Consider the following 23,759-nt stretch of genomic DNA (forward strand, 5'->3'; position numbering starts at 1 on the left):
ATTTGCACAGGAGAAATCAGAAGGGCTTAGCTGTCTAGAAGTAGAAGGTTTGTGCGTAGTTGAAGGATTTCTGCAGAAGCATTAGTTGGAAAACAGAAGAAATGCTTGGAGGAGATTAACTTTGAGCACTGAGACATGCAGTGTATGGGATAAGTGGAGGTGAAATGAAAGACAGTACAAATGTGATTAGTGGAAGGCAAAAAATAGAAATATCAATATAGAAAATGAAAGTGCTTAACAGTAACATTGATACAAAGGTATGGACATAAAGGAGGAAAAGAACAAGCCTATGAAAAAAGTTATGGCGATCTTGAAAAAATTGTCAAGCAAGAAGTCAGTCCATTATAATTGTTTTTTAGTTTGTTTTTTTTACTAACAAGAACAGCAAGAGGTTAATGGTGGCCTTTCAGAAAGAAGATAGGCAGAATTTAACTCCATCATTTATGCTTTTGATTTGAAGAAACAAGAAAGGGCAAGGTTAATAGTAGAAACCAAACCTCCAAAGGGAGAAAGACAGATTTTGTTAAGAAATAAGTTGCAGATTCCTTGAGAAATTAAAACATTGTAACCAAAGCAAGGTTTTAGAAGCCTCTCCAGTGAGGTTTAGTGAGGTTCTGGAGAATTTTAAGAGAAACAGAGGAGCCAAGGAAGGGAAACAAGGTTGGCAGCATGAAAGCTCCAAGGAGAAACATACTCTTTCTACACAGCAAATGGGATTTCTCAAAAGAAAAGTACTATATCTTTTTTGTAGAACTAAAATATCTTGGTAATATTCAATATTTAATGTTCTTGCCCAATATAGCTATAAGATCATATCACCTTAAAAATGCCAAAAGTATTAGCTGAGGATCTCTGCTAGTTAGATACTGAGGCAACAAAATCACTGGTTGAGATTAGAGAGATTAGAGCCATGGTTTTCAAGCCTGCTTCTATATAAGTCTTAATGAACAAGAAAGGGGTTATTTATTATATCATAAATTGTCAAATATGTTAACAACCACAGCAACACAATGGGATTGTTTAGAGCCCTCTGGGAATAATAACATATTTATATATTAGAATTGCAGATTTGAACAATTTTTCTAAGTTTCACAATGTGATTGATTTAATAGGATTTATTTTATTGAAATATCAACTGGATTTAGAATTAAACTACCTATATTTGAAATAATATGAAAAGACTAGAATGTTTAGATAAGTATTTTGTAGTGAACTTTAAAGTATTTCTCCAGAGATGTGGAAAACCAATAAGAGATTTTGGTACATTCTTGATCCCTTACTCCATTAAGGTTTTATCACTTCAAAGTTGACCTGATGTGACCTTAACAGTTGTGGTTAATTCTCTAATACATAGTTGGTAACTGGGTAGAGAATAGGCTTATATAGGAGATGACAACCAATAGCAAGATACATAGGGACTTCAGAAAATGTATCTCAGTATTTATCTGGAGAAAGAAAAAAAGGCATTTGAAAGCATAACATTGGTATGGTATAAGATTTAGCCAACATTATTTGTCAGCAGATTCCCATTTTCCATTTACATAATTTTTTAAAACTTGACCTAAACATGGTGACTGTAAAACCAAAATGTTTTTGTCATTTTGATATAAAGCGTACATCAGATTGAATGCAGATTTCAAGCAGATTGACATTTGTGATCATAATGAGCTGTACTCGGGGCCTGTTGCTTGGGACCTGCACAATTAGAATAGTACATCACCAGTCTGTATTTTCCAAGTGTTGCAATTTTCTTTTGGGTTTGTTGTGGATGTTTTTTGGTGGTTGGGTTTGGTTTTTTGTTTGTTTGGCTTTTTTAGAGTTATAATATCTCAGAATTAAATGGTTCTGACAGAAATGTTAGATTTGAAATTAAATGGTTCCCTGCATTGCTGTTGTTGCTCTTCCAGTGAAGGAGGAGTAGATCACAGAAGCTGGTCAGAGTGATTCAGGGCAGAAAGGTGTGCACAGTTGGTATGATGTTAGAACAGTTTATTGCAAAAGACTGCCGAGGATCAATATTCAGTGTTTACTTTTGATCAGACCAAAGAACATGTGTTATTTGTTACCTGTGGCCCTCTTTTTGCAGCCACAAGTTTTGTGATCTCACTTTCCTCCCCCAGTAAGAACACAAAAGCACAATATTTTTATATTAAGTTACTCTCTTTATACTTTAAACACGTTTTTTTGTTCATAGTATCATCTTACTGGGCTAAAGATTCATTACACAGGATTTTCCATGCTACTGATAAAAGTTGTGATATTTGCTACAAACCTAGAATAGTACCAACAGCCAACATTATAGGAAGTGACAGGATCCCACTGTATATCCCATTATGTGTCTGAAACAGAGAAAAAAATGTGGTTTGGGACAACATTTTCTTCCATGAAAATCACTGCAAATGTATTAGGCCAAACAGACAACAGCTGAGACCCTTGCTCAACTCTTCATGTGTGGGGTTTTTTGCTTTTAATAAGACACATTGTAAACAAATAAATAGCATAATATATATCCCTCCACAAATGCTCACCATTTAGTAAAGAATTACTATAAAGGCTATGTATTCGCTTTGGTGTGTAGTAGAGCTAAATTTGATTTTATATATCTATATATATATATTTGCCTTTAGCAAAATATTACCTCTGCTGATTCCACCTCTAGATGAAAAAGTCTTTTATAGGACTTGCTGCTGCCTGCTGTACCTCTGTCATAGGAAGGAGGGATGCTTCACTGAGGCAATGAAACTCAAAGTGTGTCATTCTTACATGTAAGCTAGTTTATTTGACCAGGACAGTCTGTACTGCTTAGATTACCCTTCTCCAGGTTAAGCAGCCATGGAGGGACTGTTTAACACACCACATTTACACTTTCACGTCTGAACTCTGATACTTTTTTCTGTCAACACCCCTGTTCAGTCATGAGAATCCAAAGCAATCCAAGGAAGGAGGGCTCCCTCCATTGTAGCTGTGTATGCCTCACAGTGCTGCCATATCTCGTGGTCCATGTGACATAAGCTGCCGTTCACACCATGCCTCTTATCACTGTGCTTCACAAGCAGGGCATGCACAGGGAGCCCCACACAGAACAAAAACTACAGCCTGTGCAGGCTGAACCCAGTCATCAGGAAGTAAACCAGAGACAGGCTGACTGCAGCGCTCACAGATGAAGGCAAAGAATGTAAAGCTAGCAGGCAGTTTGTTTGTTTGTTTACTTATTTATTCTAAATGTAGCAGAAAGGATGCCTAACATATGCAAAACATATCACTGTTACCTAAGCAACTGTAACAATTACAGTTCTTTCACACTTGAATAGTGTCCCTGCCTTAAATTTTTGCTTCATTTTCCTAGTGACAATTTCCTAGGAGGGAGAGAGGGAAGAGCAGAACTTTGGAATGAATTGTAGGTGAAATTTAATACTTAGCAGCTTTCTGAAAGCTTGGAATTTTTTAGCTCTAAATACTCATTTTAGGTTTTACTTCAAAAGATACAATTGCTATTTCATATTCCTATTATGTGGAGTGGAAGTAACATCTAATCTTGAATTCACCTACAATCAGACTAAAATACATATTTTTTTGTGCAATAATAGGGAAGAAAAAAGTACAGCATTTTCAAACAGTAGTGGAGTGGTTGGATCTAGACAATGTGTAGCTATTAAATCAATAATCCAGACATTGAGGGAATTGCCCAGACAGCTGTTGGATTTTTTTCCCTAATCAGTAATAATAATCCAATGGTGTTTGAAATGGCATGATTGTATATTGGAACCTATTTTTGTGCTGGTATTTTCTCATGCATCTCTAATGGCTCCCTAAAAGACCAAGTATTATTAATAGCCATGTATTTCTTACGAAAAAAGCTGCTAGCTTTTTGGATATATGAAGTCTGAAAAAACCCTTTGGACCTTACTGACAAACACCCGCAGCTGATTTACTGTCAGTATAGCCTGGTCGCTTTTGTTTTCTAGCAGAATGACCCTGACGGATGTTAGTTGCCTGTGTCAAGTTTTGCGTGACAGAATTTGGGGAGGGGCATGGGAACCAAGCGTAAAGGTTTTGAGGGGCTCTGCAGCTTGGGGGAGGGCAAGCTGACCTAATAAGTCTCTTCCATCTCCAGTGTCTCCAGTTTAGCTTTCATATGGATTCAAGTGCAATGGAAATGTTTATTCTGTTTCTTATAGCTGTGTAGACATATACAATACCTAGTTTCCAGGCTAGTCTAAGTTATTTTTTTCTATAGCTATAACCAGCATACTTAGGCTATCCAGATTGCTATTTAAAAATACAAATATTTTTCTTTGTTCTTCTCTGCTTCGCTGTACTATGGGGCTTACTTATTTCAGTGTCATTCTTTCTAACCTAATCCAAACAATAACCTTGGCTGAACAATTTAAACATATTGAATCCCCGAGCAGAGTAGTTTTCCCTAGTAATACTCTGATTACAGCAGCTTTTATGTCTGAACAGGAAAGGACCTTAAACACTAAATCTCATCAGCACTGTAAAAAATAAGTGGTGAGCATCAGTCACATTTTCTTGAAATACCACAAGTCTTTCTTGAGGCCTAATCCTTTAATCTCTGGATTTTGGGCACTTCTGTTCTGATTACTAGGGATCAAAAGGTTTGGCAAATACTCTTCAGACCACTCTTCAAAGTGGCCACTGTAATATTGCCAGGTTGTTATGACAATTGCATGATTTTTCCTTGTAGTAGTAGCTGATATTTGGGGAAAAAAAAAGCAGAGAAGTTTGCCAGTGCAACAGTCTGCCACATGGAAAATTAATAGAAAATGGTCCTCCAATACAGTGGTTCAGAGGATTTCAGAGCATGGCAAGGTCAAAGGGAAATATCCTTCACTAATGATGTAAATCCCTCCTACTAAGACACATTTTCTAATGGAAGGTACCCTGAACAACCTACTCCAACATATACAAATGCTGTTTTCAGATTTTGTTCCCAAAGATACAAAGTAATAATTTTAGTGAAACTAGAACTCTTAACCCATTTCCTACCTTTTTTGCTTGTCATCCACAGACCAAAATCAGTCCCTTAGACCCCACTACCAGATAGTTTTATCGAATGTTGATTGGCCTGTTCTGGAAGTATACTGTTTTTCCTAAATAATCTCATTTCCTCATCCTATTTCCAACACAGGCTAAATAAGTTGTGATGAATCAGTGACTTCTCCTCCCCACGTTTCATTTTACTTATTGCAAACTAGAAATAAAATTGGGCTTAATATTTTCCCTATATTTGATCACCAGGACTCCTAAAGACTGTGACTTCACAAGTTAGAGTTCTGTCTAAAGAAAACAACCCCATATCACTTAAATTTTGAGAGGTAACAAGCTGCTTTCGAGAAGAAATCACTCTTCAACAAAGAGGCATGCTGTTGACAGGGCAGATTTGGAAAAAGAATCAATCTTGTCACCTAGATGCAGAGCCCTGCAGTTATAATAGGAGCAAGTGCAAATCTATACATGCTGTTCCTGTTCATCACAGCCTTCATTGCTGGCCTGCATTTATTGTTCCTGTCCATGTAGTTGTCAGTAAGAAATCCAATCATGTATTTAGAACCCAAAACCGTGGAGCCTGAAAGAGCCAAAGACTCTTTTCATGAATATTTTATTTACAGAGGTGTGTTGTCATTTGTATCCAAATCCTCTTCACTTGGAAGATTAAGTTCTGCTACATGGCATAAAATTCATTTAGAAAACACTTTTTTATACTGTTGCTTTTGTGGGGTTTGCCACATTGTATGTTTGAGCATGCATATGAAGGGTGAATGCAGATGAAGTCTCTCAGAAGTACTCTGCTGTGTTGACACCACCACAACAGATCTGGCCTTTACTATCAACTTGCATTTTTTTATTAATTTTTCATTCAGTGCAGGGTAAGACATCGTGGTACTAAAATATTCAGTGAATATAGTGTGGCATCACCAAGGAAATTAATATTATGTAACAAGCACAAACAAGTTCTAACATTTTAAATGTGTCGATGTTAGCATTCAACGTTAGCCTTAAACTAGAATAACAGATCTTTTGGCATTTGCTCTTTCTATGTTGCTTGATAAAAGAAATGCTAATTCAGTCTATATTGTCAGTTCAGCCCTTGGCTGCCCTGCTAATGCCTATTCTCTGGTAGAAAACTTGTTTTGGTGTAATAAAATGGATTAAAAGTCAATCTACACAGCCATGTGTAAACTATCAGTATGAATGCACTTGACTTGTTAGTGTGTTAAACTGCATTGGAAAATTATTTCAGCTCAAGGGAGGTACAAACTTTTTTGCTAACTGTAGTAAAAGATGTGTAGCTGAGGGAGAAAGTTAGTTTGTTATCTTTTGCCTGTTTTCATAAACAAATGCCAACAGCAATTGTTGTTATTGCAGAGCCAGCAGAAATTCAGAGGGGTTTTATTTTTGTTGTTCTGCCACACACAAAAAAAGGGATGTTATTTTAACAGCAGAGTTTGATAGCTTTTAAAAATACAAGGCCTCACTTTTAGGCATGCTGAGCCCCCAAAAGTGCCATTAAAGTAGGTTCTTGCTGCAGATGCCCTACAGCACCCTAAAGAGTCCCTCAGATTTGAGATCCAAGTACATTAGGCAACATCTGTGATGTAAGGATAGGCACCAGGAAAAGCACAGGGACTTTTGTTTTCTGTACATGAACTCCAATTGGAGCAAGTCTTTTGAAATACACATATATTGAATGTGTTCATAGACTCTGCAATGGTATCATCACAGCAATTAGCCTCAGCTTAAACTAAAGCAAGTCTTCTCTAAGGGGAATTGTTGGGTAAAATTTGAACATAACTGCTGTGGGATGATCAGGCACAGTGAAACATCCATCTTTTGAAGAAACTATGGCAAAAATAACCCTGGGCTGAATACTGAGCTAAATTCCCAGAGATTTAAAGGTTTCTGTTGTGTGGTCACAATGTTTTGTATCTCTTAGAGCAGCTAAGGTTTTCCCAGGATTCATGCCTCAGCAGGTAACAGTTAACAGCTGAGGCGGCCTTCTGAAAAAAGAATCTGACAAAACATGTAAGATTTCAAATCCCTGACAAAAACCAGTACATAAATTAAAATGTATTAATTGCATGTGCAAACAAAGTGGAAAAATGCCTTTGCTTCTGTTCCATCACTCCTTACTGTCCTCTTTCCCAAAGTTGAATCCCTACTTTAATTTAGGTGTTATATATTTGTTGGGTGTTATAGGACAGATGTACAAGTAATGTAGTGGCAGGTAAAGGGCTGTGCATTCCTTTAAATTCCTTTTTATAGTGACATAATTTCTTAGCATTATTAAATGAATGTTTGTCTTTAAATGCTCTGAACCTTTGGTTAACAAGGTAGGAGAGAAGAAAGACTGGCTGATGTTAATTTTGAATGAATCAGCCTTTACGCCGTTGGCTGTCCTGAGTAAAAAGAGCACTCCAAAGGCATTTAAGTTCAAAGACTACATTGTGGGTTCTTTTCCCTAAAACCTGATCAAAAGAAAAAGATTCATTGGAACAGCTATTTTGTTTGCTTAGATTTGGACATTCTTCTCCAGTGTTGGCAACTCAGATTTTGCAAGATCATGCCACTGCATAAGGAGAAAGTGGAATGCAGAGATGAAAGCAAATGTTTGCTATCAAAGAAAAGCTGAATTCTCACTGTAAACAGGTAGTTTGAATAGTGAAGGTATTAACTGTAAAATCTTTGCTGATATTAGTAAATTTAAAAATTTACACTAAAACATTAAGTGTAAAGCTACATTAATACTTTTTTAAATGAAAAATCAGCATATTAAACAGCTCTGGTTATAAATGTGATTCTGTAGTGCTTCTTTTCATGAGTCTTGAAAGGTACTTAAGTAGAATTAAAACTTAGAATGATACAATTCTAGACTGAGATTGTCATAAGCTAATGTCATACCTCCACTTCAGTATGGTGACTTCATTTCTGTGAGGGTCACCTGTCTGTCATTTCTTAACCAGGCTGAACTAACAGCTGTATTGCAGATGGTATTCTTAGTGCAAACTGAAAGTCCAAAAGTGCACTAAAAACTCCACACAACTGATGCTGTGCAACATGAAAAGCTGCTGTACCCACTGTAAAAACATTATTTATAGCAGAAGTCAGTATCTCTGACATGAATTTTAATGCATTCAGTGACAACAAACATACTGAGACTCTTCTTAGGGACTGTCTTGTTACAAGTTATGTGTGATGCTGGTTATGTGAAGTTGCTGATGCCTATTAATTAAGCTTTCTTCTTGTTTCAAATATTAGAAGATGAATTAGTTCAGTTAGAAGAGAAATACTTCCAATTTGAAATCAGATTAAGGAGATATTGAATACAATAAAATCATCATCATATTTTCTAATAAGCAGAGGACTATGGGTTTCTGATACTGGTATCAAACTGCCAGGGGTTTGCTCACAGCATTCTTGTTTTCTGTTTTCTTGCTGTATAACAAATCTGCTGTGGGCCTGACTAACTCACATGTTCTTCTGCTCCATTCACTGGCTCAAGGCACAGTAAAAGTAGTGTCTGTCCCATGTGTGGAGGAAATCAGAGAAGGCACTCTCTCTGGCTGATTTGGGAAATGATGCTAGAGATCACATGAACTGAGGAGAAGGAAAATGGATCCCTAAGAAGGATTGTCAGAGCTCATTTAGCCTTGGTGAATGATCTAAAGAAAAGGTCTCTGAAGTCAAACTGGGACAGCAAAGAAAAGAGCTGTAGAGAGTCTAGCACATCAACGGTGAAAGAGCAAAGAGCAGAGTTAGTGGAGGTTTGTCTGATGACTTTCTTTCAAATCAAGCACATGGAAAGATGATGAGAAGAAGTCACTTTAACCTGCACACAATGAGAAATTAAGGACTGGAAAAATCTTTGTAATGTATTGCTTGTGAAAGAGAAAAAAAGCAGGCAATGGCAGTGAAATAAGTTAACTTTTCTTTGAAGTCAGTACAGCATGAGGAGCAATCATGCATCCTTTCCCTGTGCTACGCTGGCATCCTGACTAAGTGCTGGCCTGTAGTAGAGAAACCACCTCCACTAAAGTTGTGGTTTATTTTCCATGCAGCTTTTCCAACTGTGTTGACATTAACTATAAAGCTGCACATAATGTTGTTCCATGCCATGTATAATTGTGTTTTCCCTTATGTGGTCAGCTGTCCAATAGGAAATTAAAATAAACTACCTCTTTTCTGGGCCACGTTGAACAACCATTAGATAAGTGTGTCTGAGCATTCAGTGTTTTATAGAGCAGTGTCCAGGTTTGCGTCAGTGGAGTTTTACAAAGCTGCCCATGTGACAGTGGCAGTTGTTGATCTGAGGGGGCTACGCTGAAGAAAGCACCACTTGTGTAAAGCTGAAAGCATATTTTCCCCAACTTGCATATTTTTGTAGATCTCATTTGACAGAGATATGAGTTTTGTTGGAGATTTATTCTGATGTTGGAAGTCTGTTTCAGGAAAGTGGTTAAGCTCATATATAGTGCTAAGCATGTGAGCTGTTACCTAACTACATTGCTGAATCAGATTTCTAAATTTATTTCCTCTTCTTTTGAATGGAAATTGATCCATCTTCTGAAACACTGCTTGTGCTAATCAAAACGTATTTATTTTTCCAGAAAGACATGCTAGGTCAGTTAATGTTTGCCTTTAAAGTTTGGTTTCTCCTGGCAGAGAAAACAGTTTAAATTATGTCTGGGCTACAGTAGAACGAATTTTGTAATGAATATATAAGTGATGGAAGAAGCATAGCAAGAATTCCTGTAAGTAATATGAAGCACCCTATTTTATTGTTTGATCTATGGCTGTACTGTTTGAGATTAATAAGAGTTCTTCTTTTTCTTTAAATCTTTTCCTAAAGTTTCAGTCCCCCCAGAGTATTTATCCTTTAAATTAGTAGCATGATATGAAACTGTACTGTCTCTTTCCAAGTTCTTTTAGAATTTACTGTTATATATGAGATTAGCTCAATTTTGAAAAAAAAAATTTTGTCAAGTTTTTCTATTTTGTCTATGATTTTTATGGTAGAGACCACGATGCAGAGACCACTTTTGCAGCTGATGCTGTGTGGTCTGAAGTCATTGACACAACATAAACCTGAGCTCCTTAACTCAGCTTTCCACTCGTGCTGTCATATGTGTGTCTAGGTGGCTTTAACCTTTTATTCTGAAAATATCTCATTGTTATTGCCTCTGTTTCAGCTCTGTGAGAATGTTAGTCTACAGACAGTTCATGCAACACCAAGCTTTTGTGTTCTAGGTTAACTAGTATTCAGATTCATCACAAAAGCAGACAAAATAGCTGCAGAAATAGTGAGAAATTACTCCTTTGGTTGAGGGAACAAAACTGAAGGATGGAACCTGTGTTTTGTCACCTCAAACACCAGAGTGCAACGGATTATATTGACAGTTTCTCAGGATCCAAAATTATATTTAATCTGTTTACATAGCTGCATAGGTTATTTGAATGAGAAACAAGGAAATGAAAGTGGCCATATTTACATCAGCTGGTAGCTGTTCACAGGAAGCAGCAATTACTGTCTAGCCTTCTTCCCCAGGAAAGCCCTCCCAGTTGCCTCCTGTAAATGCATGGTGCATGGACATGCAGCCTTGCCATCAAAAAACTACCAGAGAGTAATACAAACTAATACACGAGGATAGGAATTAGAATAATTCCTGCATGAGCACAAGCAAGGTAATTTCAATTGCAATTCTCAACCTGAGCTAAACTGGCAATTGAAGGAGTGTGTATTTGTAATCAGTAGCTGTGCACTTGCACTGAAGGAGAGACTCGGGAATGGCACACTTGGACAGTATTGCCTCCTTCAGATGCACTCAGCCTGTGCAGTACTCTGCCTTTTCCCTCTTTGCTGTTTTTGGTCACAGCTCACACATCTGTGAATCATTCAAGGGGAAAGTTTTAGAGATGCTATGTGTCAGGTCAATCCAGGTTCATTCACTGTACAGCCTTAGAAAGCCAGAAACACTGGTGTGTAAACAATGGGGGAGGGGAAGGGAAGGTTTAACAAGACAACCAGGGTTCATCTTTTCTTTCAGTGTTGCATATAGTTTGGTTTTCTGGTAACACAGTAAACTGCAGTTGTATTTTCTTTAATTCACTTATACAAATACAGCAGCCAATCTATATTCCTGCACTCTGTGTGTCGTGAAGGATGCACAGAGAAAACCTTTGTTATTTTTCTGGTGCTAAAGGAGCTGTTCAAGTTAAACCATATTCCTCTACACAGCAACAGCAATGTAAATGACTGACAGCATTAATTCAATCCAGGATGCCTGATAAATTGAGAGGGGTTGTTTATCTAGTGTATGAAAGAGTCTCTTGGGGATGGGTTTTATTGTGATCTGCATTGTCATCCATCTTCCTATACTGTCTGTGCTCATGTTTGTGAGTAAAACATATACAGTAATTTAGCATTCAGATAATCCCACAGCTATAATCCAGACAGATTTAGCTGAAATTTCTCCAGGATTTCTATTATCTAGATTTAGCAGTGTGGTGTCGACTGGGTATTTTAAATAGCTGCAAATGCTTTTTCCTACAATAAACAACATATTTTGATGTTCTCATAATTGAAGCTGTGGGTTCTTCCTGGCATTAACCACACGTAAAAATGTATCTTTGTGAGGACAGTGACTGCACAGCTGGAGCATGGTTTTAATGGATTCCAGCTATTTGACTACATACCACATAAGACCATACAATGTTTATATGAAAATCAATGTAACATAACGTATACTGATGACAATCTGAAGAATGTGCATCTTCACACATCATCTATTTGAAACTGAATTCAACTTTAATTTTAATAACATTTTACTACAGTATATTAGACAATATAATATAGAGCCTGGCTCTCTGACAGCATTTTTCGTAAGTAGATCACAGCTTTTGTTGCTTTCGGTTTCCTCAGACAGAACTTACAGTGTTCCTTGCTCAGCAGTTTTGAGGAAAAGAGGCAGTCCAGGGGGAGAGAGAGCATCATTATCCACATGAAATGAAGGGATATTGAGTCCAAATGCACTGGGTGCTTTTCACAGCAGACCACCCTTTGTGATGTGTTCCTCTGATTAATTGCAAATATACTCAAGGGAGCAAAGCAGACACTGAAGAGAGGGTTCAAGTATTCTTGCACCAAAAATGCCAGCCCTCCTACACTCGCTGGCATTGGTGGAGCTGCAGGAGAAAGAATGCTTATGTGGCAGACTTTTAGGAGGGAAATGTACTGTGGGGAAAACTGTAAAGCTGCTTCTTTCACCCAAGTAGCTTGAGTGAGAGTGTCTGAATTGAGGCGAACTGCAGAGCAGGGCAGGACTGTTCTCTGCCTAGTAATAATTGTGTTGCAAATGCACCAAGCACATTATTCACCCCCAGGTCAGATCTTCTGGGAAGAGGCTTGTGCACGCTTGGCACAATAATTTGATCCTAAGATTATGTCACCCATAAGAGTCTGAGAAATTCAAAATAGGCAAACCATTTGGGAATGTTTGGAAAACAAACTATCTGGAACCATTCATGGGAGTTGGGATGCCTTGTGTCACATTTTTGCTCTCTGAAGTGTAGGATTCAGACACCAGTTGACTGGCTGAATTCATGTATGCTGCCCATGAAAGCATTGTGCTGTGTTCCAGACACCTTCTCTGACTGTGCAATACCACCAGCCCCAGTAACTGTAAAAATCTTGAGAAGTTTTCAATATGAAGAGGGAGGATGCTGTGTTTGTGTGGTGGTACTTCTGGTTTCATGCTTGCTCTGAGTTATTCTTTGCAATACTATTGCAATTGGGTTTCAGAAGCAGCAGCGCTTATGTACTTGCAACTAAAAAGAAAGGGAACCAGAACATTCACTCACCTCACTCTGATGCCCCTGCTAAAGCAGTGGGCCTGCTCCTGTCACACTAAAAGCCTCCACTTCTGGTGTGAGAAATTATATTTATGCTGGAATATCTATCAATATCCAAGTTTCATCCTCAGTAATTTAGAGCTATGAAGCTGTAATGCTAACGAGATGGAAAAGCAATCCGATAGCTCTTAAACTGCTCTTTCTTCCAGACGGTGCCTGGGGCACTAGCTGCTGTAGCTGGGAGTTTTCAATCCCCAGTTCTCTTCTTTCTCAAAAGGATTTCCTTAGACTCCTAAAAAGTGATACCAAACCACCACAGATGAGCAGAAGAGTTTAAAAAGGACCTGACATAACTATGTCCTAGCTACATCTTTATTTGAAGAGAAGTAGAAATCAATTTGAAGTCTGACAGCGTCTAAGGAAGTTGCAAATGCACCTACAGGCATTCTCATTGCTGCACATAGCTGCTCAACTCACTAGTTGGAGTCTGGTTGCCTGCTTTTTTTTTTTTCTTGCCTTTTTTCCCCCATCCTATTATATCCTGACCTCTCATTCACTAATGAAATCATGCTGAGGACATTTTTCCTCACTCCCTTTGGATTTTCACTTGCTAATGCAAATGCATCTCAAAATACCATCTTCCCAAGTTATTAAATCCAGGGCTTGGTGTTACATACTGGGCTTAGTTGAAGTATCAAACCAGCAAAGAAAGACCAAGAAACAAAACAGGATGTAAACCATGTAAATATTGACAGATTGTTTTTATGACTAAACTATGATTATTCTTTGTTAATTTGTCTATGTTTCAGAAAAGAAGGGAGGAAATTTGAAGAGCAGAGTAGTGGTTTCTTACAGCAGGCAACTGTGTGTTGTGATGTAGAATTTTCTGTTCAAGAAATCCCTCAAAATGAAAAAAGTTCTGAACAAAACCTATGACAGTATCTCACAGCGAGGCAAGTCTGGTGTGTTTAAAAGTAACACCAGTGTGTTTTATGTCTGTATCCCTAATCTGAGATTAAATACACTGTGGATAAGGTTAAAACCATAATTTTTTCTAACCACCTACCAGGCACTTATGGAGTATATTGTTTCCTTTCTGACAGCTAAATTACTAGTAATAAAGCTCTGTATCTTTCCCATGATGGTGTTTGTCCTCTAACATGGTTGTGCAACTGTATCATCTGCCATAAACTGCACCAGTATAAAGATGGCAGAGTCTGGGCCTGTAGCATTTAGTTAACCATTCTGTGTGTCGTTAGCAGAGCTGGTACCTTTCTACCCCCTCCCCTACCTCAGTGCAGGAGGAATAAAGCAACTCAAACTAGTCAATGGCTGCAATTCTGAAAACAGATTTTCTGTGCAGGAAGTTGCCATATGCACAACCATCCTTTTTCTCTTTGAGTAGCAAACAGCCAGAAGGTACTGAGCCCCCTCTCAGTATTGCAGAGGGAAGAATCTCAGTCATGGCTTTGGTAGCTGTGCCCTGCTGTTTTTTTAACCCATTGAGGTATTTTCTAAAGATGCTCTTATTTCCCTGTGCTTGGCTGGTGTTATGGTGACCATTAGTGAATATATCAAGTTACTGGTATGGGAGTAGCCCTGCCAGGAAGCCAGAGGGCATGTTCAGTGTGAACTGTTTTTAGAAGCCCAGTTAGGCACAGCTCTGAGTTGGGTGCCTGCTATGTTAATAGAAGGACTAAATGTTACTTCTCCTACCCCCTGAACTTGGACAGAGCACAGCCTGTACCTGAGAAAAGCCTTACTTCTGGGTTGATGTCATATTTGGCTACTTGGCACTTAAAGCATTGTGTAAAGAACAGTTTTCTTAAACTGGGATCAGACAGTTGGATTTTTGAGTTTAGAATCTGCCAGAATTCGGGGGGAGAACTTTTTCAAAACAGAAAGGGGAGAAATTTAGAAAGGAAGCAAACAAACAAACAAATAAATGCCCCATCCTCCCCAACATGGGAAATTTTAATGAACAGAATGTGATCAGCTAATTCTGTGGGTTAAAGTGAAAATGAAAAGCAAAGTCAAAGCTTCCCCTGCGTCCTTTCTTCCTGATGTTGAAAGAGATCTGTTCCTTGATTCATGAAGGAAGGAAAATGATCTGCCTCAGGAAAATCAAGTTAGGAAGGTAACTTACTGATTTATTTATTTTAGTCTTCTTATGGTGGTATAAAACATCCAGCTGTAAAGTGCACTGGTTTGTAAACTGAGCTGCTCCACTAGAGGTTATTCAGATTAAAACTGCTGGAAGACTCTGAGCACCATCCCAAACAGTAAAGTCCAGCATTTTATCAATTATAATCCCCATGCTTTCCTCCTGTCCTCAGATATCAGTTGTAAGATGGCAGCTTTTATCCAAATCTCCATGAGTTCACACATGATATTTATTAAAAAGCTATTTAAGTACACCAATTATCTCTTATGTTCTGTTCAAAATAGCGGAGGACATCACATGCTCTCTCATACTGAGGTTTATTCCTTGATCTGTTTTGCTTTTGAATTGTTAGGGGAATTTTAGAAGCCTGATAGTATGGGAATGGTTGTTTCTTGGCTATATGGGGTATTGATTTGTAAGAGCAGTGATAGTGTAACTGATCAACTAATTGAGAGATTGATAAAGCTTTTTGATAAAGGATGCCATTCTTCTCCTATCTCAGCTCATTTGCGATTGTTTTTTTTGCTAGGTTGAGCATCCAACCCAAACACGTTCATTAGGACCACAAAGATCCCTGTGGGTACTGAGAAGACTATAACCACCACTGCTGACTCATTCACTGCACATGGGAACTGCTACCCCGCCTTTCCTTCCCACCCCCATTCACATGTTATCTGCCCATGGAGTGGGTTCCCTCAACTGGGAACAGGCTTCATCCCTATCTCAGTGGTACCTTTCCTGATAGCCTAATTTTGGCTCTGAGCTAGATCCAGTGCCTAGATAGGATAAGTATAAGATTTCAGCCAGATGGATTATGATCAACATTTTCTTTTCAATGTTCTTGGCTCCAACCCCACAGAAGACTGCTTCAGCCCAACAGAATAAAACCCTGTCCTTCAGGCAGCTGAGCCAGTTGCCTTATTTTAGCATGCAATGTGATTATCCTGTATGTTCCATATACAAGGTATTCTACTCAGACCTTCTGGTTTGCACCTGAAATCTGAATTTGCTGCCAACTTTAGGACTACACAGTGTGAACTTCCGTACACAAGTAGATGAAGGCATTAAGAATCTGGACCTATGTATAATATCATAAAAAGATAGTCTTTTATTTCTTACATTTCACCCTGATAAAAAGTAATGTACGTGCTATACTGAGCTCCGTGCTGGTGAGGAAAGCTCCTTGTGAAGCTTATAAACTTATGCAATGCACATAGATAATGACTTTTTTTTTTCCCCAACTTGATTCAGATTATAAATTAATGAGATTTAGTCCACCAGTCCTTACTGAGTAATTCTGCAATCACATATGCATGCTGAGGAAGACCTTTCAGTGAGATTCTTCACAGGGTAAGTCTTTGCCAGCTATTGGAAATGGGATCATTGCAAGATACTAACATTTGCCTGCTACTTATCAAATGTAGCACAAATCTGCCTGGCCTTTTTATTTATTATTTATAATGTAGGAGACAAAGATAATATTCTTAGAATTATTATTGGAAGAATTTGTGACCTGTTATGAAGTGAAAGTGATTTTGATATATGAGCAGTATCAGGAGAAACTGCCAGTGTGAAAACTCAAACCGGATCTGTGTGCATAATAATCTTGTCTCACAGGAAGTGGTGGGAGTAATATGTGAAAGAGGTTGTTCACATGTCAGTATCCTTGGGAGCTCTCTAGGTGACTTTTCCTGCACTTTGTGATATTCTGCAAAAAGAAAGATTTTCCTTCCCCTTCTTGAGCCTTTTTATGTCACAAACTGTGCACACAAAGCCATGTCTGTAACAGCTCATAGTGGTTCTTCAGCAAAGGGTGCAAAGTAGGATCAGGTGCAAAACAAAGGTTCCAGTCCATGATGGTGGTTACAACTACAAATCTCACTGCTAGATAATGTTAATCATTAAAGCAAAGGTATTCTTAAAACTTCATTATTAAAGGGTGATTTATCTTTCCACATTATATTGTGATGAATACCAGACAAGCTTTCACATTGCTTTCACTCACAGTGCAACTGGAATTACAAACAGTTTTCATAATGAAGTCCACAGCCTGCAAAAGATTTGTATTCCAAGTGTACGTGTAGACCCTGTTGTTCTAGATTGTACTTCTTTCCTGAAGCATGCACTGACAAGCTCTTCAGTGTGTTTATTACTATACAACACTGTGAGCCAAGTAATGTTTATTACTGGTTGCGCATTAGGTCACTCCAGAGTTTCACCACAACAGGGTATGTTTTAAATGGGTTGTGCCTGAAGGGCACTATCCCTTATGGATTAGCTTAGAAGAACCTGAATCTTAATAAGGATATGCTGAGCTCCCACCTCAGCCTCAGGAGAGAGTAAGTGGAGTGACAAGTCCCGTCCTTGTATTCTCCATGCACAACCACTCTTGATTTGTACCTGGTCTTTTTCCAGGGCTCTCTGGGATGAAGGAAATCTTCTGCATGTCCTGTCTCACTCCTTACAGCTGCACTAAAGCCAACCACAATTACTGGTATGTGTATTATGTTGAATAATTAAGTCTATGTAACTTCATAAATACATGTGTATTACACCTAAGTTATGTTAATAGAGGAAAGATGCATGCATAAATATATGTACCAGACTGCTCCATACAGATGGTATTTATTCTATATTAATTAATATTGCATTCAGAATTTCCTCCCTCTTTAAATATTTTGAACATAATCTTTTAGAATCTAAATGTACACGTACAGATTCTTTTTGTTTTGACAGCTGACCATTGCATTTTATCTTCATTCAACGTAAATGGCATTGGTTTGTTCTTATAAGTACTATATTGTGTATCTTCTATCTAAATGCCATTATTGTAATTCTACTCTCTGCTTAAATCAAGTTAATCAATTGATTTAATCAGTTGAAAGATGGAGAGCAAACAATGGTGCTAACCCTCCTGAAATTTGGAGAGTTAATAGGTTGAGTTTGACTGCATTTGAGTCTGCAGGTGTTGGCTTCACTGGCCATCACCTTCTTTTATAGTTTGTTTTTTCTTAGTCACTTGTTTCAAAACAACATTACACATATGCAGCCACTGCTGAGATTTTACTGTTCAGCATAACTTGCTCAGAAATACTGCTTGAGACATGTGGTTTTTGCCATTGTAGTCTTACACTAGAACATTTCTGCCTTACAACCAGAGCCACGCAGATGTGGCTAAAAACAACAAAGCAATGACACTATCATAGATATTCAAACCCCATTGCTTTAAGGGACACTCTAAAGGAAACTAGGCCAAAAAATTGACCTATTTTAAAAGACACGGCAATCTGTTCTTTTAAAAAATGATTCACACTCCATTGAGTCCTTCTCTCTCTCCTATACCATGAAAAATATTGTACAGTAGCAAGAATCAGCATTTTTCTCTCTCTGTACAGTTTCCCATATAAATGTTCGAAGCTGAAAGATCCAGTTTGACATTTTAATTTTTCTCCATCACTGATCTTGAGGGGAAAAAAAAAAAAATCATCTTAAAAATTACCAAATGCACAAACTGAACTAATTAGGTGTAGCTAACTGTAATTGCTACCTCTCTGCACTTTCTCCCTAGCGTTAGCTGCAGTGGACCCATTTGGCAGCCAAAAGGTCTTAGAATCCATAAAGGATTTTTCCTTCTAGGGACTTCCATGTTTTGCATTTGAAAGCCAGGAGCAGTGAGCCATATTTCTCAGTTATTTTGTTGTTTAAAATCTGGCTGTGAAACTCTGTTTACTTTGTGTTGGACTCCCGCCAGAGGAGGCCTGGTTTTAGCAGATGGTCTCAGAGCAGAGGCCAGACATTTCCTGCTGCGTCCTGACGAGGCACTGATAGCACTGCTCTCGGGCACCGGCAGCGCTGTCTTCTGCAGCCACCATGCTAGAGGTGCAGTGACTGTTGGTGGAAAGGTGGTGAAGAGTCCATGAAGCAGCCCCTGGGGCAAAACCCTTCGTGAACAAGGGAGTCCTGACATGGTGCTCAGAGGTGGTGGAGCTGCCAGCCAGAAGATGAGCTGGAGTTTTGACTAAGAAGAGCTGAAGTGTTAACCCAGATGGACATATACCAGTAGTGATGAGCTCTGATTGCTCTGTTCTTCGATAGGACACCCCACTGTCTTGCCAGGGATAGAGAGCTGAAAGAAGAAACTGAAAATGGGAGACTATGGCATTGTGTGGTTTTACCTGTCTGCTCTACAGGCACAATGTGCACGTAGCGTTTTCCTTTTCCCCCATTTCTGGGGGGCAACTTCTCGGAGAAAAAAAATCCTTAATGTGTCCTCAGGCTGGTGTTTGATCTTTCAAGACACTGCCTGCTTGCAAGATGGGGAATCAAAGGGCAATGCCATAATTGCAAGCACTTGTTTATCGCTGGATCACTGCCTTGCCAACTTGCATACAGGAGAAAATGCAAACAAATTTCTCAGGAGGCCGTAGGACCTGGAAATCTTCCAGCATTCCTTTAGGCAGCGGTAAGATTAAGAACATCCACAGTTTGTCTGGGGACCTAGAGCTTGGACCAACATAGCTGAAATTCACAGATCCTACATGGCTATATGGCTCTGCATCTGGGGATTTAGTGCTCTCCCATCCTCTGCTATCAGGTACCTGGAGCTACCACATTACCATGTCAATAATTTGGGTCATGATTTTGTGCAAGTGAGAAGGACCCTGTGAACTGCAGCAGGCCCTTTCCTTGCACTCAAGCCATTCTGCAGGTAGGCAGTATTTAGTTTTGAATGCTTGTGCCTTTCCAGTTTACTACTGGATCTCAAAAGAAAACTAATCAAGGGAAGACTGAAATGTTGACTGCTTTATTACATGAAACTTGCTTATATTTCTCTCTCCTTGGCCTTGATTCTGTCAGAATCTCCTCAGAATCAGCGCAAGAGACAACTGACAAGATCAGGCATATGCGTAGGGGTCCACATAAACATGGAGCAAGGGCTGCATACCCATTCCATTAGAGCCTTGAAACTGCCTTGCAGAGGTACAAATGACTAAATAGATGGCAAAGCAGAGAACTGAAGCTGTGCTTGCCAAGAAAACTGCTTCCATAACTAGTCAGAGTGGTAGCTAATACTCTGCTGGAGAAGGACTCGTGATCATGTGGCCTACCTCACACTTCCCTAGCAGTTTCTGGTGATTCCTGTTATTTGCCACGTTGCAGTACTGCCCACCACATAACACTTGCACCCACTCCAAACGTGCTGCAAGACCCAGCAAAGCTCTGCAAACCTCTGGTCAAGTAGGATTTCATTATAATTAAAAAAACCCCTTTACGTTACCAGGTTTGAACGCAGCCCAGTTTCTCCTGTCAGTTGGTATGATACGATTTTGAAGGTTTTCGAGATAAACTGGCTATGTTTGGTTTTTTTTTTAATAATTGAAACCATAAAAGCTGAAATATTCATTAAAAGTGGTGAGGTGAATTACTAGTTATCGCACCTTCATTTTAAAGGTGCTACACATGATATGAGATAACAAACCAAAGAGAACCAGAGGGAGATGTCTTGGGCATAGCTCAGGATACACCGAGACAGAGATCCCTAGGGAAGGAGAGCTGCAAAAACCCATCAAAATGGAGTTCACTGAACCAGCGTTTAAAGCTTTTGGAAAGTGTCTTTTTTTTAGCAAGCCTTTAAAGTCAATTATTCTCACAGAATATGTTTTATATTTGTCTTGAGGATAAAAATAGCAAGATTTCATTATTTATCTGCCTCAGACCTCAGTCTCTCTGTGTGCAGTCTCTGGCTTTGTGCTAGGCAAGAGGTGGCAGATCCCTCTCTATTGACAGGAGACAGGGAAAAGTGTCTTTCCCTCAGTGCTGTCTGCTAGCTGGAGAAAGGGCAGCGAGGCTTTCCTCCTTGAAAGCATGAGATGCTATATGCCCTGACTGTCACAGACAATTTATAACGCAAGAAAAAACAAACCAAAGCCATGGTAAAGTATAGTAGAGAAGATGCAGGAAAATAGGTTAGACAGTATTTAAGCAAAACTTTTCCCCACAGAGAGGGCTTGTGTTAGAGCCTAAGCTCCAGAAATGGAGGAAGAATAAACACATCTTTTGGAATTAACCTGACAAAATGGAGTTAGCTCCCACCTGTCACAGGACTGCATGGTGGAGATTGTCTTCTTGCAGACAGCCACCTCTTTCTTTCCCCAAAACAGCTCTTTCATTCTCTTTTGAAGGTCAGCCTCTAATGAATATATCTGCCCAGCGCAGCAGGCTTCCAGTGCTTCTGAGTTAGAAGAGACAGGGATTTTAGCACTAATACAGCAACATCAGTTTCCAGATGAGCAAAATCTGTCTGCAGAGCAAAAAGGAAAGGTGGAAGGGAAGCTCCTGGCCTACCTGCTCTGAGCTCAGCTGCTGCTCTTCAATAAAAACAGACATTTGGAAAATGGGAAAAAAACACGAAAGACCCCGGTCCTGGGGTCAGGTTTCTGACATGCTTAAACTCTCACGCATGCCTCTGTTTACAGCAATGGGACTTAAAATTAACTCCTTTGTATTACTTTTTGTATGTTTTTTGCACAGTGCTGACCAGGAGCTCAATCTCTGCGTCAAATGAAGGTGTTCAGAGCCATTAGATAGAAGAAGAGTTTTAGTGGTCCCTGGTGGATATTCCCTGGAGGCCTCCAGTCAGTCCATCTGAGTTCAGGTTTGTCTCTTAGCTGCTAAGTAATTTCCCTCAGTGTATCCAAGTTAATTCTGTCAGCCCAAGCTTTTTGTTTACACAATTACTCTGGATCTATTTGTTCTTTTCTTTATAATCATAGAGTCAACTAGGTTGGAAAAGACCTTTAAGATCATCAAGTCCAACTGTTACCCCAGGACTGCCAAGTCCACCACTTTAGCTGTTTATCATCATGTAAACTGCATATCAGATGCCACCAATTTTTCTTTCACCCATTTTGCACAGTGCAGAGACTTGTGTAGGAAACACAAGGCAAGCTCAGCCGGTTGCATAGATCAGCTAAAATGTCCTTTGTGCATGCATCTACCTACTGCGTAAAGGGAAAAATTCCTCACTTGGTGCTAGAATAGGCATGTAACAAACCTGCACCAAACCCCGTGGTCAATCACACTGAGGGAATGTGAGGAAAGCACTAAGGGGGAATTACTCCTAACATGAAAAAGACTGTTGGAGAGCAGAACGTGGGCTTCTCTGCTGTATTTCTACACAACACAGCACCATTTCTTTCAAGCTTCGTAGTGGGAAAAAAATCTTCTTTAAAAAGAATAATTTAGATTCTTCTTTATTGCTAAGCCTCTTTTTTTACACAAAACGGGACCCCAATCTCACTATGGGCCTCTGCAATCTTATTTTGGGCCTACTACTCAAACACAGCAGTAGAAACTGGCTTGCAGTTGAAAGGCTTCTTCACACCTAAGAAAGCACAGAAAAAAGTATGTTGTTTTTAAAGAAGGTGAGTTGATGGTGAGATATGGGCACACAGACATAGCTTTTGAGGCCCACTGACCGCTTCCACCACAAAAATGCAGCCTGGGAGTCTGGCCCACTTATTTAATCTCTGTGCCAATTTAATCACATTGTGCCCTAAAACACCTGGTGTGAGCACAGGGGGGTGGTGGCAGTGCTGGGGTGCCAGCCCCTGCCCAACACTGTTTGCAGAAGAGATGTGACTTATTTTGTTGGTTACACGATGCCAATACAGCTGTACATAAGTATGATGACAATTTGACATGGCTGGGAACTGAATTTGTGAGGAACTAAATAATGAATTTGTTTTCCAACTGCTGGTTTAGACTGAAAGCAACACTGAAATGATGTATTTTTTTTCCAATTTACTGTAATAGTCTACAATCCTGCAAACACAATCCACGTTTGTTGAACTTCATTCTGATGTGGAGGCCCATCAATTTCAGTCTGGACCAATCGAACATTTTTAGGGCTGGGATCCCTGTGGGTTAAGCTGCAGTTAGGCAGATGTCACAGGGTCCAACTAAAGATCTCAACAGGGACAACCCTGGCTGTGTTGATACAATTGGTATTAAGTGGAAATTGCCACAAAACTAGAAAATGTCACCCAGGGCATTCCCCTTTCTCTTCTTGTTTACATGCATATTGAAGTAGTTTTCCTGCAAAAAGCACAGCAGTTAGGGATTTAAAATTGATTACTTTTCTGTTTACTTCTGATTACAATTTTTACTTGTGTTTTTCTCTTCTTTTATTGGATGCCCTTCAGAAATTTCCAGTAAAAGTTAAAAAACTGCTTTTAATAAGAGGCAGGAACAAGACAGCTTAGTTTTTGTGGTTCTGATGAGAAGTTTTATAAGAAGAAAACCACCATCGTCATAGCCATTAATATTCTGATTCTGGAGCAGCGGAGAGTAAGCAAAGATTTGGTTTTGAAAAGTATCCCTTTGGCTGGTGACGCAGTAATTCACAAATACCCATCTCCCACATTTAGCAACGCCGTCTCCATGCGTTTTTACATTGTACGTTGTCTTTTGGCGCACATTTTCTGTGATTAGCATAGGCTTCTTCCTTGCATACCACTGTCAGGAAGGGGACCTGTGTGTTCATCCCCTGCCAAGTAAAACTGTGAATTAGCATCAGAACACTCGTGGAATTGGAATCATTGGGAAAAGAAGGGATATACAGGGGCAGCTTGAGCCGGCTTTTCTGTTCACAGAAAGCTTGGGGGGAAAGGCCCGAGGGAGTCGTGGCACCACAGCCTCGTTTATGTGCAGGGGACACAGAAGA

Source organism: Pezoporus occidentalis, unplaced genomic scaffold (genome assembly GCF_034315485.1).
Source record: "Pezoporus occidentalis ecotype Australia unplaced genomic scaffold, CSIRO_AGI_Poc_V1 ctg11, whole genome shotgun sequence".
Lineage (NCBI taxonomy): Eukaryota > Metazoa > Chordata > Aves > Psittaciformes > Psittacidae > Pezoporus > Pezoporus occidentalis.